The sequence below is a fragment of the Panulirus ornatus genome, chromosome 11 (assembly GCF_036320965.1).
Source record: "Panulirus ornatus isolate Po-2019 chromosome 11, ASM3632096v1, whole genome shotgun sequence".
Taxonomy (NCBI): Eukaryota; Metazoa; Arthropoda; class Malacostraca; order Decapoda; family Palinuridae; genus Panulirus; species Panulirus ornatus.
In genome coordinates this window covers 58,395,455-58,404,934 of record NC_092234.1, presented here as the reverse complement: position 1 = coordinate 58,404,934, position 9,480 = coordinate 58,395,455, and the positions used below count along the sequence as shown (strand labels likewise).

The window sequence follows — 9,480 nt, the reverse complement described above, 5'->3', positions numbered from 1 at the left end:
AAGGAAACAGACGAAAGAATAGCCCAACCCACCCCCATACACATGGATATCCATACTCATCCACGCACGCACATATACATACCTATACATTTCAACATATACTTATATATATACATAGACATATACATGCATACACATGTGCTTAATTCATACTTGCCTTTATTCATTCCCGTCGCCACCCCGCCACACATGAAAATTGCACCCCCCTCCCCCTGCATGCGCACGAGGTAATGCTAGGAAAAGACAACAAAGGCCGCATATGTTCTCACTCAGTCTCTAGCTTTCATGTATAAATCATCGAAACCACAGCTCCCTTTCCACATCCAGGCCCCACAAAACTTTCCATGGTTACCCCAGACGCTTCACATGCCCTGGTTCAATCCATTGACTGCACGTCGACCCCAGCATACCATATCGTTCGTTCCAGTTCACTCTATTCCTTGCATGCTTTTCACCCTCCTGCATGTTCAGGCCCCAGTTGCTCAAAATCTTTTTCGCTCCATCCTTCCACCTCCAATTTGATCTCCCACTTCTTGTTCCCTCCACCTCTCAGACATATATATCCTCTTTGTCAATCTTTCCTCACTCATTCTCTCCATGTGACCAAACCATTTCATTACACCCTTTTCTGCTCTCTTAACCACACTCTTTTTATTAACACATATCTCTTTTACCGTTTCATTACTTACTCGATCAAACCAGCTCACACCACATATTGTCCTCAAACTTCTCATTTCCAACACATCCACCCTCCTCCACTCAACCCTATCTATATCCCACACCTCGTAACCATATAACATTGTTGGAACCACAATTCCTTCAAACATACCCATTTTTGCTTTCTGATTTAATGTTCTCACCTTCCACTTATTCTTCAGGGCTGCCAAAACTTTCGCCCCCTCCCCACCCTGTGACTCACTTCCACTTCCATGGTTCTATCCGCTGCTGACTCACTTCCCAAGCCCTCTCATCCACAACAGACTGCATATTTACCCCTCCCTCCAAAAATCTTGCATTCATCTCCCTAACAACCCCATCCATAAACAAATTAAACAACCATGGAGACATCATGCACCCCTACCGCAGACCGACATTCACTGAGAACCAATCACTTTCTTCTCTTCCTACTTGTACACATGCCTTACATCCTCGATAAAAAATTTTGACTGCTTCTTGCAACTTGCCTCCCACACCATATACTCTTAATACCTTCCATAGAGTATCTCTATCTACTCTATCATATGCCTTCTCCAGATCCATAAATGCTATGTACAAATCCAGCGCTGGTGGCTGGTGGCTGATTCATGCGAGAAACTGCAGAAGCTGGTGACTGAGTTTGGTAAAGTGTGTGAAAGAAGAAAGTTAAGAGTAAATATGAATAAGAGCAAGGTTATTAGGTACAGTAGGGTTGAGGGTCAAGTCAATTGGGAGGTAAGTTTGAATGGAGAAAAACTGGAGGAAGTAAGGTGTTTTAGATATATGGGAGTGGATCTGGCAGTGGATGGAACTGTGGAAGCAGAAGTGAATCATAGGGTTGGGGAGGGGGCGAAAATCCTGGGAGCCTTGAAGAATGTTTGGAAGTCGAGAACATTATCTCGGAAAGCAAAAATGGGTATGTTTGAAGGAATAGTGGTTCCAACAATGTTGTATGGTTGCAAGGCGTGGGCTATGGATAGAGTTGTGCGCAGGAGGGTGGATGTGCTGGAAATGAGATGTTTGAGGACAATATGTGGTGTGAGGTGGTTTGATCGAGTAAGTAATGTAAGGGTAAGAGATGTGTGGAAATAAAAAGAGCATGGTTGAGAGAGCAGAAGAGGGTGTTTTGAAATGGTTTGGGCACATGGAGAGAATGAGTGAGGAAAGATTGACTAAGAGGATATATGTGTCGGAGGTGGAGGGAATGAGAAGTGGGAGACCAAATTGGAGGTGGAAAGATGGGGTGAAAAAGATTTTGAGTGATCGGGGCTGAACGTGCAGGAGGGTGAAAGGTGGGCAAGGAATAGAGTGAATTGGATCGACGTGGTATACCGGGGTCGACGTGCTGTCAATGGATTGAATCAGGGCATGTGAAGCGTCTGGGGTAAACCATGGAAAGTTGTATGGGGCCTAGATGTGGAAAGGGAGCTGTGGTTTCAGGCATTATTACATGACAGCTAGAGACTGAGTGTGAACGAATGGGGCCTTTGTTGTCTTTTCATAGCGCTACCTCACACACATGAGGGGGGAGGGGGATGTTATTCCATGTGTGGCGAGGTGGCGATGGGAATGAATAAAGGTTGACAGTATGAATTATGTACATGTGTATATATGTATGTGTCTTTGTGTGTATATGTATGTGTACATTGAGATGTATAGGTATGTATATTTGTGTGTCTGGACGTGTATGTATATACATGTGTATGGGGGTGGGTTGGGCCATTTCTTTCGCCTGTTTCCTTGCGCTACCTCGCAAACGCGGGAGACAGCAACAAAGCAAAATGAATAAATATAAATACATATCCATTTGTTTTTCTAAGTATTTCTCACATTCTTCAAAGCAATTTAAAAGTATCTTATAAAAAAGATTTAAGTTTCTTGCATAATATCATGTTATGTCCTGTAGTTGAACTGTCTATTTCACTGTTCACTGTCTACTTCATCACTTTCTTTTAAAAACTTTAGCGTTGTGATCATGTCTCCCTCACTCTTTTCTCTTTGAAGGTGTGCAAGTTTAAAGCCTTTAGCATTTTCTTGTAACTCATCTTTCTGAATTGGTGTTTGAGTGGCCCAGTATATATGTGCATAATGTTTTATTTCTTACTGCAGCACTTCTTTCAGGTATAATTTCATGTAGCACTTCTTGATTATCATGAAAAGCAACCAGATGGCTTTCCTCCCTTGCAAGATGCTCTAATGTGGCACCTCTGGCACTTCCCTTCACACTGCCTTGGTAATCCTGCTTCATGCTTTTAAGTCCTAAATTCTTTTCGTAGAGTTTGCAGTTTTTACTTTTTATATCGACATTGTGCTAAGCCATGAAGTTACTTACCTTGTATTGCTCAAAAAGTTATGTGCTTAGGATCAGTGACTGGTGTAACAAACAACTGAGGAAGTTTTACCTATAGAAGTATATACAGTATTTCATGATAATTGTTCTTTCAGATTTTTTTTCATTATTTAATCTGAACAGGTATAAAGCAACTGTGGTGTATGTTAGGATACCATGTATGATGTGAAACAAATATAATCACTTTTTATGGAAATAGATTTTCACAGAAAACATGCATTAAACATATCTAGTTTTTCATCGCATTTAGATTCATTCCTAACGTTATTTCTTTATCTGTCTCTGATGCAATTTACGGAGTTGGTAGTTGATTATTGAAATGTTGATCTAGATGCTTGTGAAGCTCTGATCCCTGTGCTTCTCTACAAAAGCCTGCACACTTTCCTACAACAGTTATAATGATCATGTCTGAAATGAAGGCCTTATAGAACATGAGGATCTCCTAAGTGTTCTGTGAATACATATGAAATTAAATCAGTGTGATGATAATATTTTATACAAATTTCAAATCAAATGTTAGATAATTAAGATTTTATTTGTAGAAAAAGAGCTCACAATTACCATGTTATAACCCATTTGGTGTGGGGTGTTGTGACAGCATTGACAGCTGGTTGTAGTTATGATAACAACCTCTTATATTTTGCAACTGAGGTATAGGAAGGAAGAAGGATGTTGAAAGCATTAAGAAAGTATCAAATGCTGTTGATGCCACATAATGAGCCTATTGTTTTTAAGCATATGAATCAGTAGCCATGATAATGTTAGAGGGGAGAGTATGATATCTGCTCACTGCTGAACCACCTTAGGCTCCTGTTTGCCCATCTTGAACTTGGGATGTAGATGCTGTAAGAAGTGATTGTATCTTGAATGCAGTTTATTCTGATGAACTCAGTGAGTTAGAAAGTGAAGAAGAAAAATAGAAAAGTGAAACAGAAGACAGTTACAGCTCTGAGATTGACAATCCAGATGCTGTACAACAATCAAGACTCAGGAGAAAGAAAGCAAATAAAGAAACAAATAGCTTATCATCACAGGTCCTCCTGAAATTGCCAGGATAGGAAAACAGAGTACAGTATTTGCGAATTGATCATATCCTTTTCCTTTATTTTTTCTAGGAAATATACTTTTTCTTCATTGGGGTCGTTCATCGTGTGTAATACAAAAATTCCAGACATACAACTAAGGCTTAGATAAATTAAGAAATTGTGGTCTGAAATAACGTCCTTGGAAAGATCTGTACATCATTGAAATACATATCAACGGTAATGTATTTACAAAAAACAGATATTCAGACAGAGTGATTTGGGGTAATGCCAGTGTGTCACTTAGGGTATACCTCCATGTATAGCAATTGTTCTTCCAAGCTTTTTCCATACTCTGCATTGTATTTCCCCTCAAGATGTCTGCAAAGAGGCCATAAGTTCAAGTGCAAGTAGCACCACATATGCTGAAGTAACCAGCTATCTCAGGTAATCATCAACCATAGATTTTTGGCAAAAAAAACTTCATTTATCATATATCTCGTATAACAGTCAACCTCGCTTTTCCAGAAGCCCAAGAATGATGAAGTGACTGTAAGAGTGATACTTATTAATGAAATGATAAAACTCAGACACGAAAAGAAAAATCTTACAATTGTAAGCAAATTACATCAGTTGAAATGTTTGTGTAGTATATATGGTATGTTATGGGCCCATATTCAGGATTTATCATGGGTGGAAGCAACCCTCCTACTTTTTGCATAATTGTTTGGTCATATAAACTTGACTATACATGAGATTATTGTACAGTTCTCTGTTAACAACTCAAGCAATATTTCAATAGAAATTCAATATAATTATTGGTAAGCTTTCAAAGATAAGCCACTATTGCCTAACACACCTCTCAGCGGAAAAATAAAATTTTCTATACTGTGTCTATTGAGTTTAAAACTGTATTTACATATAGATGTTTTCATTCCCTATGTTGACCAAAAGCATTTCCTTAATGCATCTTCTTGTAACCTGGCAGTATATGGGAAAAAAAGCGTTTTAGATATTTTTTCAAACGCTCCTGTTGCATACTGCGGAGTTCCTGTACATGTTACTATCACAGCTACTGTAATAATTTCAATTATACCTGTCCTCTCTGAGTTAGTAGGGATGATCTGCTCTCGGTTCTCATTATCTCCTAATTTTTGCCTCCTGAAGTTTAATTATTCTTGTTCTCCATTTAATTCATTTCATCTGGTGAAAACCTGAATGAGATCGACATTCAGCAAGTTTCTTTACCTAGTTCAATTCCTCTCGGCTTCTGATCTACAATTTGAATTTAGTCTTTCACGGCCAATCTCTTTTATCTTGATTATAGTCTCCTATTTCTTGCTTATATCTTCTTGCTTATATCTGTATTTGCCTTATTTATATCCCCTTAGTTCTGATGCACACTGTGGTTCTGCTTCCAGTCTGCTCACAGTTTGCTTTCGCTCCAGTTGAGTATTATTACATGTATTTCAATGGGGGCATGCACACTATCGTTCATAGTTCGTTCTCACTCCAATCACCTGCAAGCAACAGTCATCCAAAAGATATTTTGAGTGGACCGTGACCGGAGCAAGAGCGACAGTGTGCAATACCTAACAGTCTCACTTTAGTCTTGACCCGGTCATCAGTGAGGTGGGAGGCTCTCTCTCCTGCATTCCCTATGAGCCCCAAGAAACCAACCATGTTGGATTATGAAAGAATTTGCTCTCATCATCAGTCAGATGTGGATAGAGGGTGTGAAATTCGCCCTCAATTTTACTCTCCTCCAGCATTGGGTGGAGGCAGCGAAATTCTCCCTTTCCTATTTTGTTTGTTTTTTCTTCCTTTTCGTTCAGGGCTATAATGATCATAGCCAACTCAGATGAAGAAAAATCAATCTTCTCCCACTGCCAGATGCATTGACACTAGACAAGCCTGCGACAAGAGCAGACTGGGATGACCATTGCTTGAGTGTGAGCGTAACATGAGCGGAGTGGAAAGTGTGCATTATCCATGACTGTGAGCAGAACGAGAGCATCCTGTGAGCAGAGCAGAGCTATACTGTGCATCAGGCCTTATCATTCCTTTACCTGACTTTCTTCCTGTACTACCCTTTCATTCTTTGTTAAAATGTGTCCAAACCTCCCCAAACAAAAAAGAAATTAAAGATTCTAGTTATCCTTCCTTTCATAACTTTGTGATTTCTCATTCTACTTTACTCCAATGTTGGAGAAAAGTAATTGAAAGTATTATCTAGATATTCAGACTCTAACATTCTTTCTGGTAAAATCAGTTTCTTCATTTATGCAATTTTTTCCCCAAAAAACTTGCTCATTATCACTGCAGATTGCCTTGCCAATAAGTATCTGAGAATTCCAGTCCCATCCTTCAGTTTCAACTTCGCACTGATTCACCTCCTCATTTACCACATTATATATATCATTTATTTATAGTTGCCCCAGGATGCCATTCTTGAAAGGCAGTTTCAAGGCTATGCTACTTCATGTATCAGGGAGTAAGAAGTTTTCTGACAAGACTGTACTCCCAGTGATACACCCTTTCCAGAGGTGACTTCTCACCTAACACCATCACACAGTTGTGACATAATCTGTCTCTTTACCGTGCAAATCTCCCCAAAAACCAGCAAAACAATCGCTTTATGTACGGTCTTCCTGCTTTCAACAGCATATGTTTTTGACCAGTCTTTATGCAAATTCCACAATTTGTCGTAAGACTTGAAATTCAAGTATGTTCACAGTTTTTTTTTTTTTTTTTTTTACCATTTTTGGTAAAGATTTGCATCAGTACAGAATAAAATATTCAATAAGGTAGTAAAAGAAACACAGCTCATTAATAATCTTATCATTTATGAAATTATTTGGTTCAAATTAAAATAAAATCTTTGTACAATATAGCAAGAAAAACTATCATAGTATGGGAAGTATTGTGTTATGCAAGTGTGATGACAACCCTAATAAAACTATCAAAATATCACTTTCCTATATAAAATTTGCAATATATAGGTGCAAATTAAAGAAATGTATATAATTAAGTTCAACTGAAAAATCTTTAATATCACCATAGTCTCAGAATACCTGCTTGTCAATTGATTTGCCAGAGCTTGATTGCCAGACAGAAAATGTCCTAAATCAGAATAAAAACTTCTTCAAATGTTGACTGTCACACATAAACATCTTAGCATCAGTATCTCCTACATTTTCATTTAGCCTGTGTATTTTCATCTGACTTTATTATATAAACGTCACATTTTATTCAAAATAATATGCCGAGAGAGAGAGAGAGTACATACAAGAATTTGACATTTATTAGGCAGGGCTAGCTTGTAGCACTCGCCACGTCTTGCTAAATCAATAGTACTGTTTCTCTCTGCTGCTATGCATATTGCGTAACTGGTAAGCCTGGGTTCATTGTGCAATTGTTTTTAACCATTCATCCAAGTCTCTTAAATGTTTTTGTCTATCTCGTGCCAGTATCTTCTTTTGCATGGTATAACACTGAACTACCCCTCTTCCTTTCTTGCTGGATTCTTATATTTTTTTTTTTGGTGGAGATAGGAAACTGCCCATATATATCATGTATTGTAGGTGAGTAAGAGAGGCAAGAGAGGGGGGGCGGGCTTGAAATCCTCCCTTCCTGTAGTACTTTTCAAAAGAAGGAACAAAGGAAGGGACCCCAGTGAAGATTTTTTTATTTAAGGCCTTAAGGCTTGGGGATCCGTTCGCAACACTACCTCACACATGGGAAACGGTAAATGTGAATGAAGTTAAGAAAATTTGTTTAGTACATTTCAAGGTATTACTGCAATCTAATACACTGTGTCTTCCTTGTTTTGAGAGAGAAGAAGGATACCACCTAAGTATCATTGGGACCAAAAAAAAAAAACCCATGTGATAGAAAAAAATAGTAACTCAATCTTGCTGATGTTAGTTTCAAAATAATTTTTTTTTACAACTATTTATACAGTAAACTCTTAGTTATCTGCTAATGATGGGACTACAACCATTTTGGATAACAAGATTTTTCAGAAAAAACAGAAGCCCTTGCTCCACTGATATAAATATTTCCTACACAGCTTATCTATATCTGCCTACTATTATCATAGCAGAGTAGTGTGCACAGAATCTTAATAAACACATGAATTGCTGACCATCTTCACACATTTAGGTATAAAATCCACATCAATTTTTGATATAATTTCTGAAAATTTTTTTGTCGACATGGCTGTGATGCAAGAGAAGCACTATCTGATTACGATAAAATTAGAGCGTGAAAGGAATGAGGGTTTCCTAAGCAGTATATATATATATATATATATATATATATATATATATATATATATATATATATATATATATCTTTCATACTATTCTCCATTTCTCGCATTAGCGAGGTAGCGTTAAGAACAGAGGACTGGACCTTTGAGGGAATATCCTCACCTAGCCCTCTTCTCTGTTCCTTTTTTAGGAAAATTAAAAAAAAAAAAAAAAAAGGGAGGATTTCCAGCCTCCCGCTCCCTTCCCTTTTAGTCGCCTTCTACTTCCCACGTATTCCCTGCATGTTGTAGAAGGCAGCTAAAAGGGAAGGGAGAGGGGGGCTGGAAATCCTCCCCTCTTGTTTTCTTTTTTTTTTTTTAAATTTTCCAAAAGAAGGAACAGAGAAGGGGGCCAGGTGAGGGTATTCCCTCAAAGGTCCAGTCCTCTGTTCTTAATGCTGCCTCGCTAATGCGGGAAATGGCGAAAAGTATAAAAAAAAAAATAATACACATATATATATATATATATATATATATATATAATGGGGAAAGAGTTAATACATAAGCATGACAAGTTACACAAGAAGGAGAGAGAAAGGAAGACTGGAATGGAAAAACTGCAATACTTAACCCCATAGCATCTCTATATAGATATTTACCCATTGAGGTTTGTGCCTCCATTTCAAGATTGTATGTCAAGCTTGGGTAGTCACTGAGGTGACATTGAGCTTTATTTCTCCAAACAATCAGCATTATTTCTCCACACAATCAGTCATTTGCCAGCCATGGCATGCCAATGCGAGCATGTTTTCATGAGTTTTCTAGGAAGGAAATTAAGCAGGTTTTAGCTAGAATTAGAAGACCAAGTAGATGATCCTGTCTTAATGTTATGTGGAAAGTGATTAACCAAGATAGCACATGAGAAGGCTTTCTAGCAAAATAGGAGGCAATGTAGCCATTGTCAACATGTTGATATTACTTAAGGGTGATTTTACTATCATGAAAATATATCATTAATCACACTGATTATAACAAGAAAAAATCATTGTACAAGATAGACATATGATAAGTAATAATTTTTTTGAAGGTAAATTAAGACAATAAAAAGTCCTGTGACAACTCACTCAACACCCAAGCTTTACCCCCAGCTTTTTAGTGAC

At 37.9% G+C, this 9,480-nt stretch overlaps 1 protein-coding gene across 1 annotated transcript in view; it reads left to right on the top strand.

Annotated features, from left to right (window-relative positions):
- LOC139751566 (uncharacterized) overlaps positions 1 to 9,480 on the top strand; it is a 307,619-nt gene that overhangs the window by 12,143 nt on the left and 285,996 nt on the right. The gene's annotated exons all lie outside the window — the stretch shown is intronic.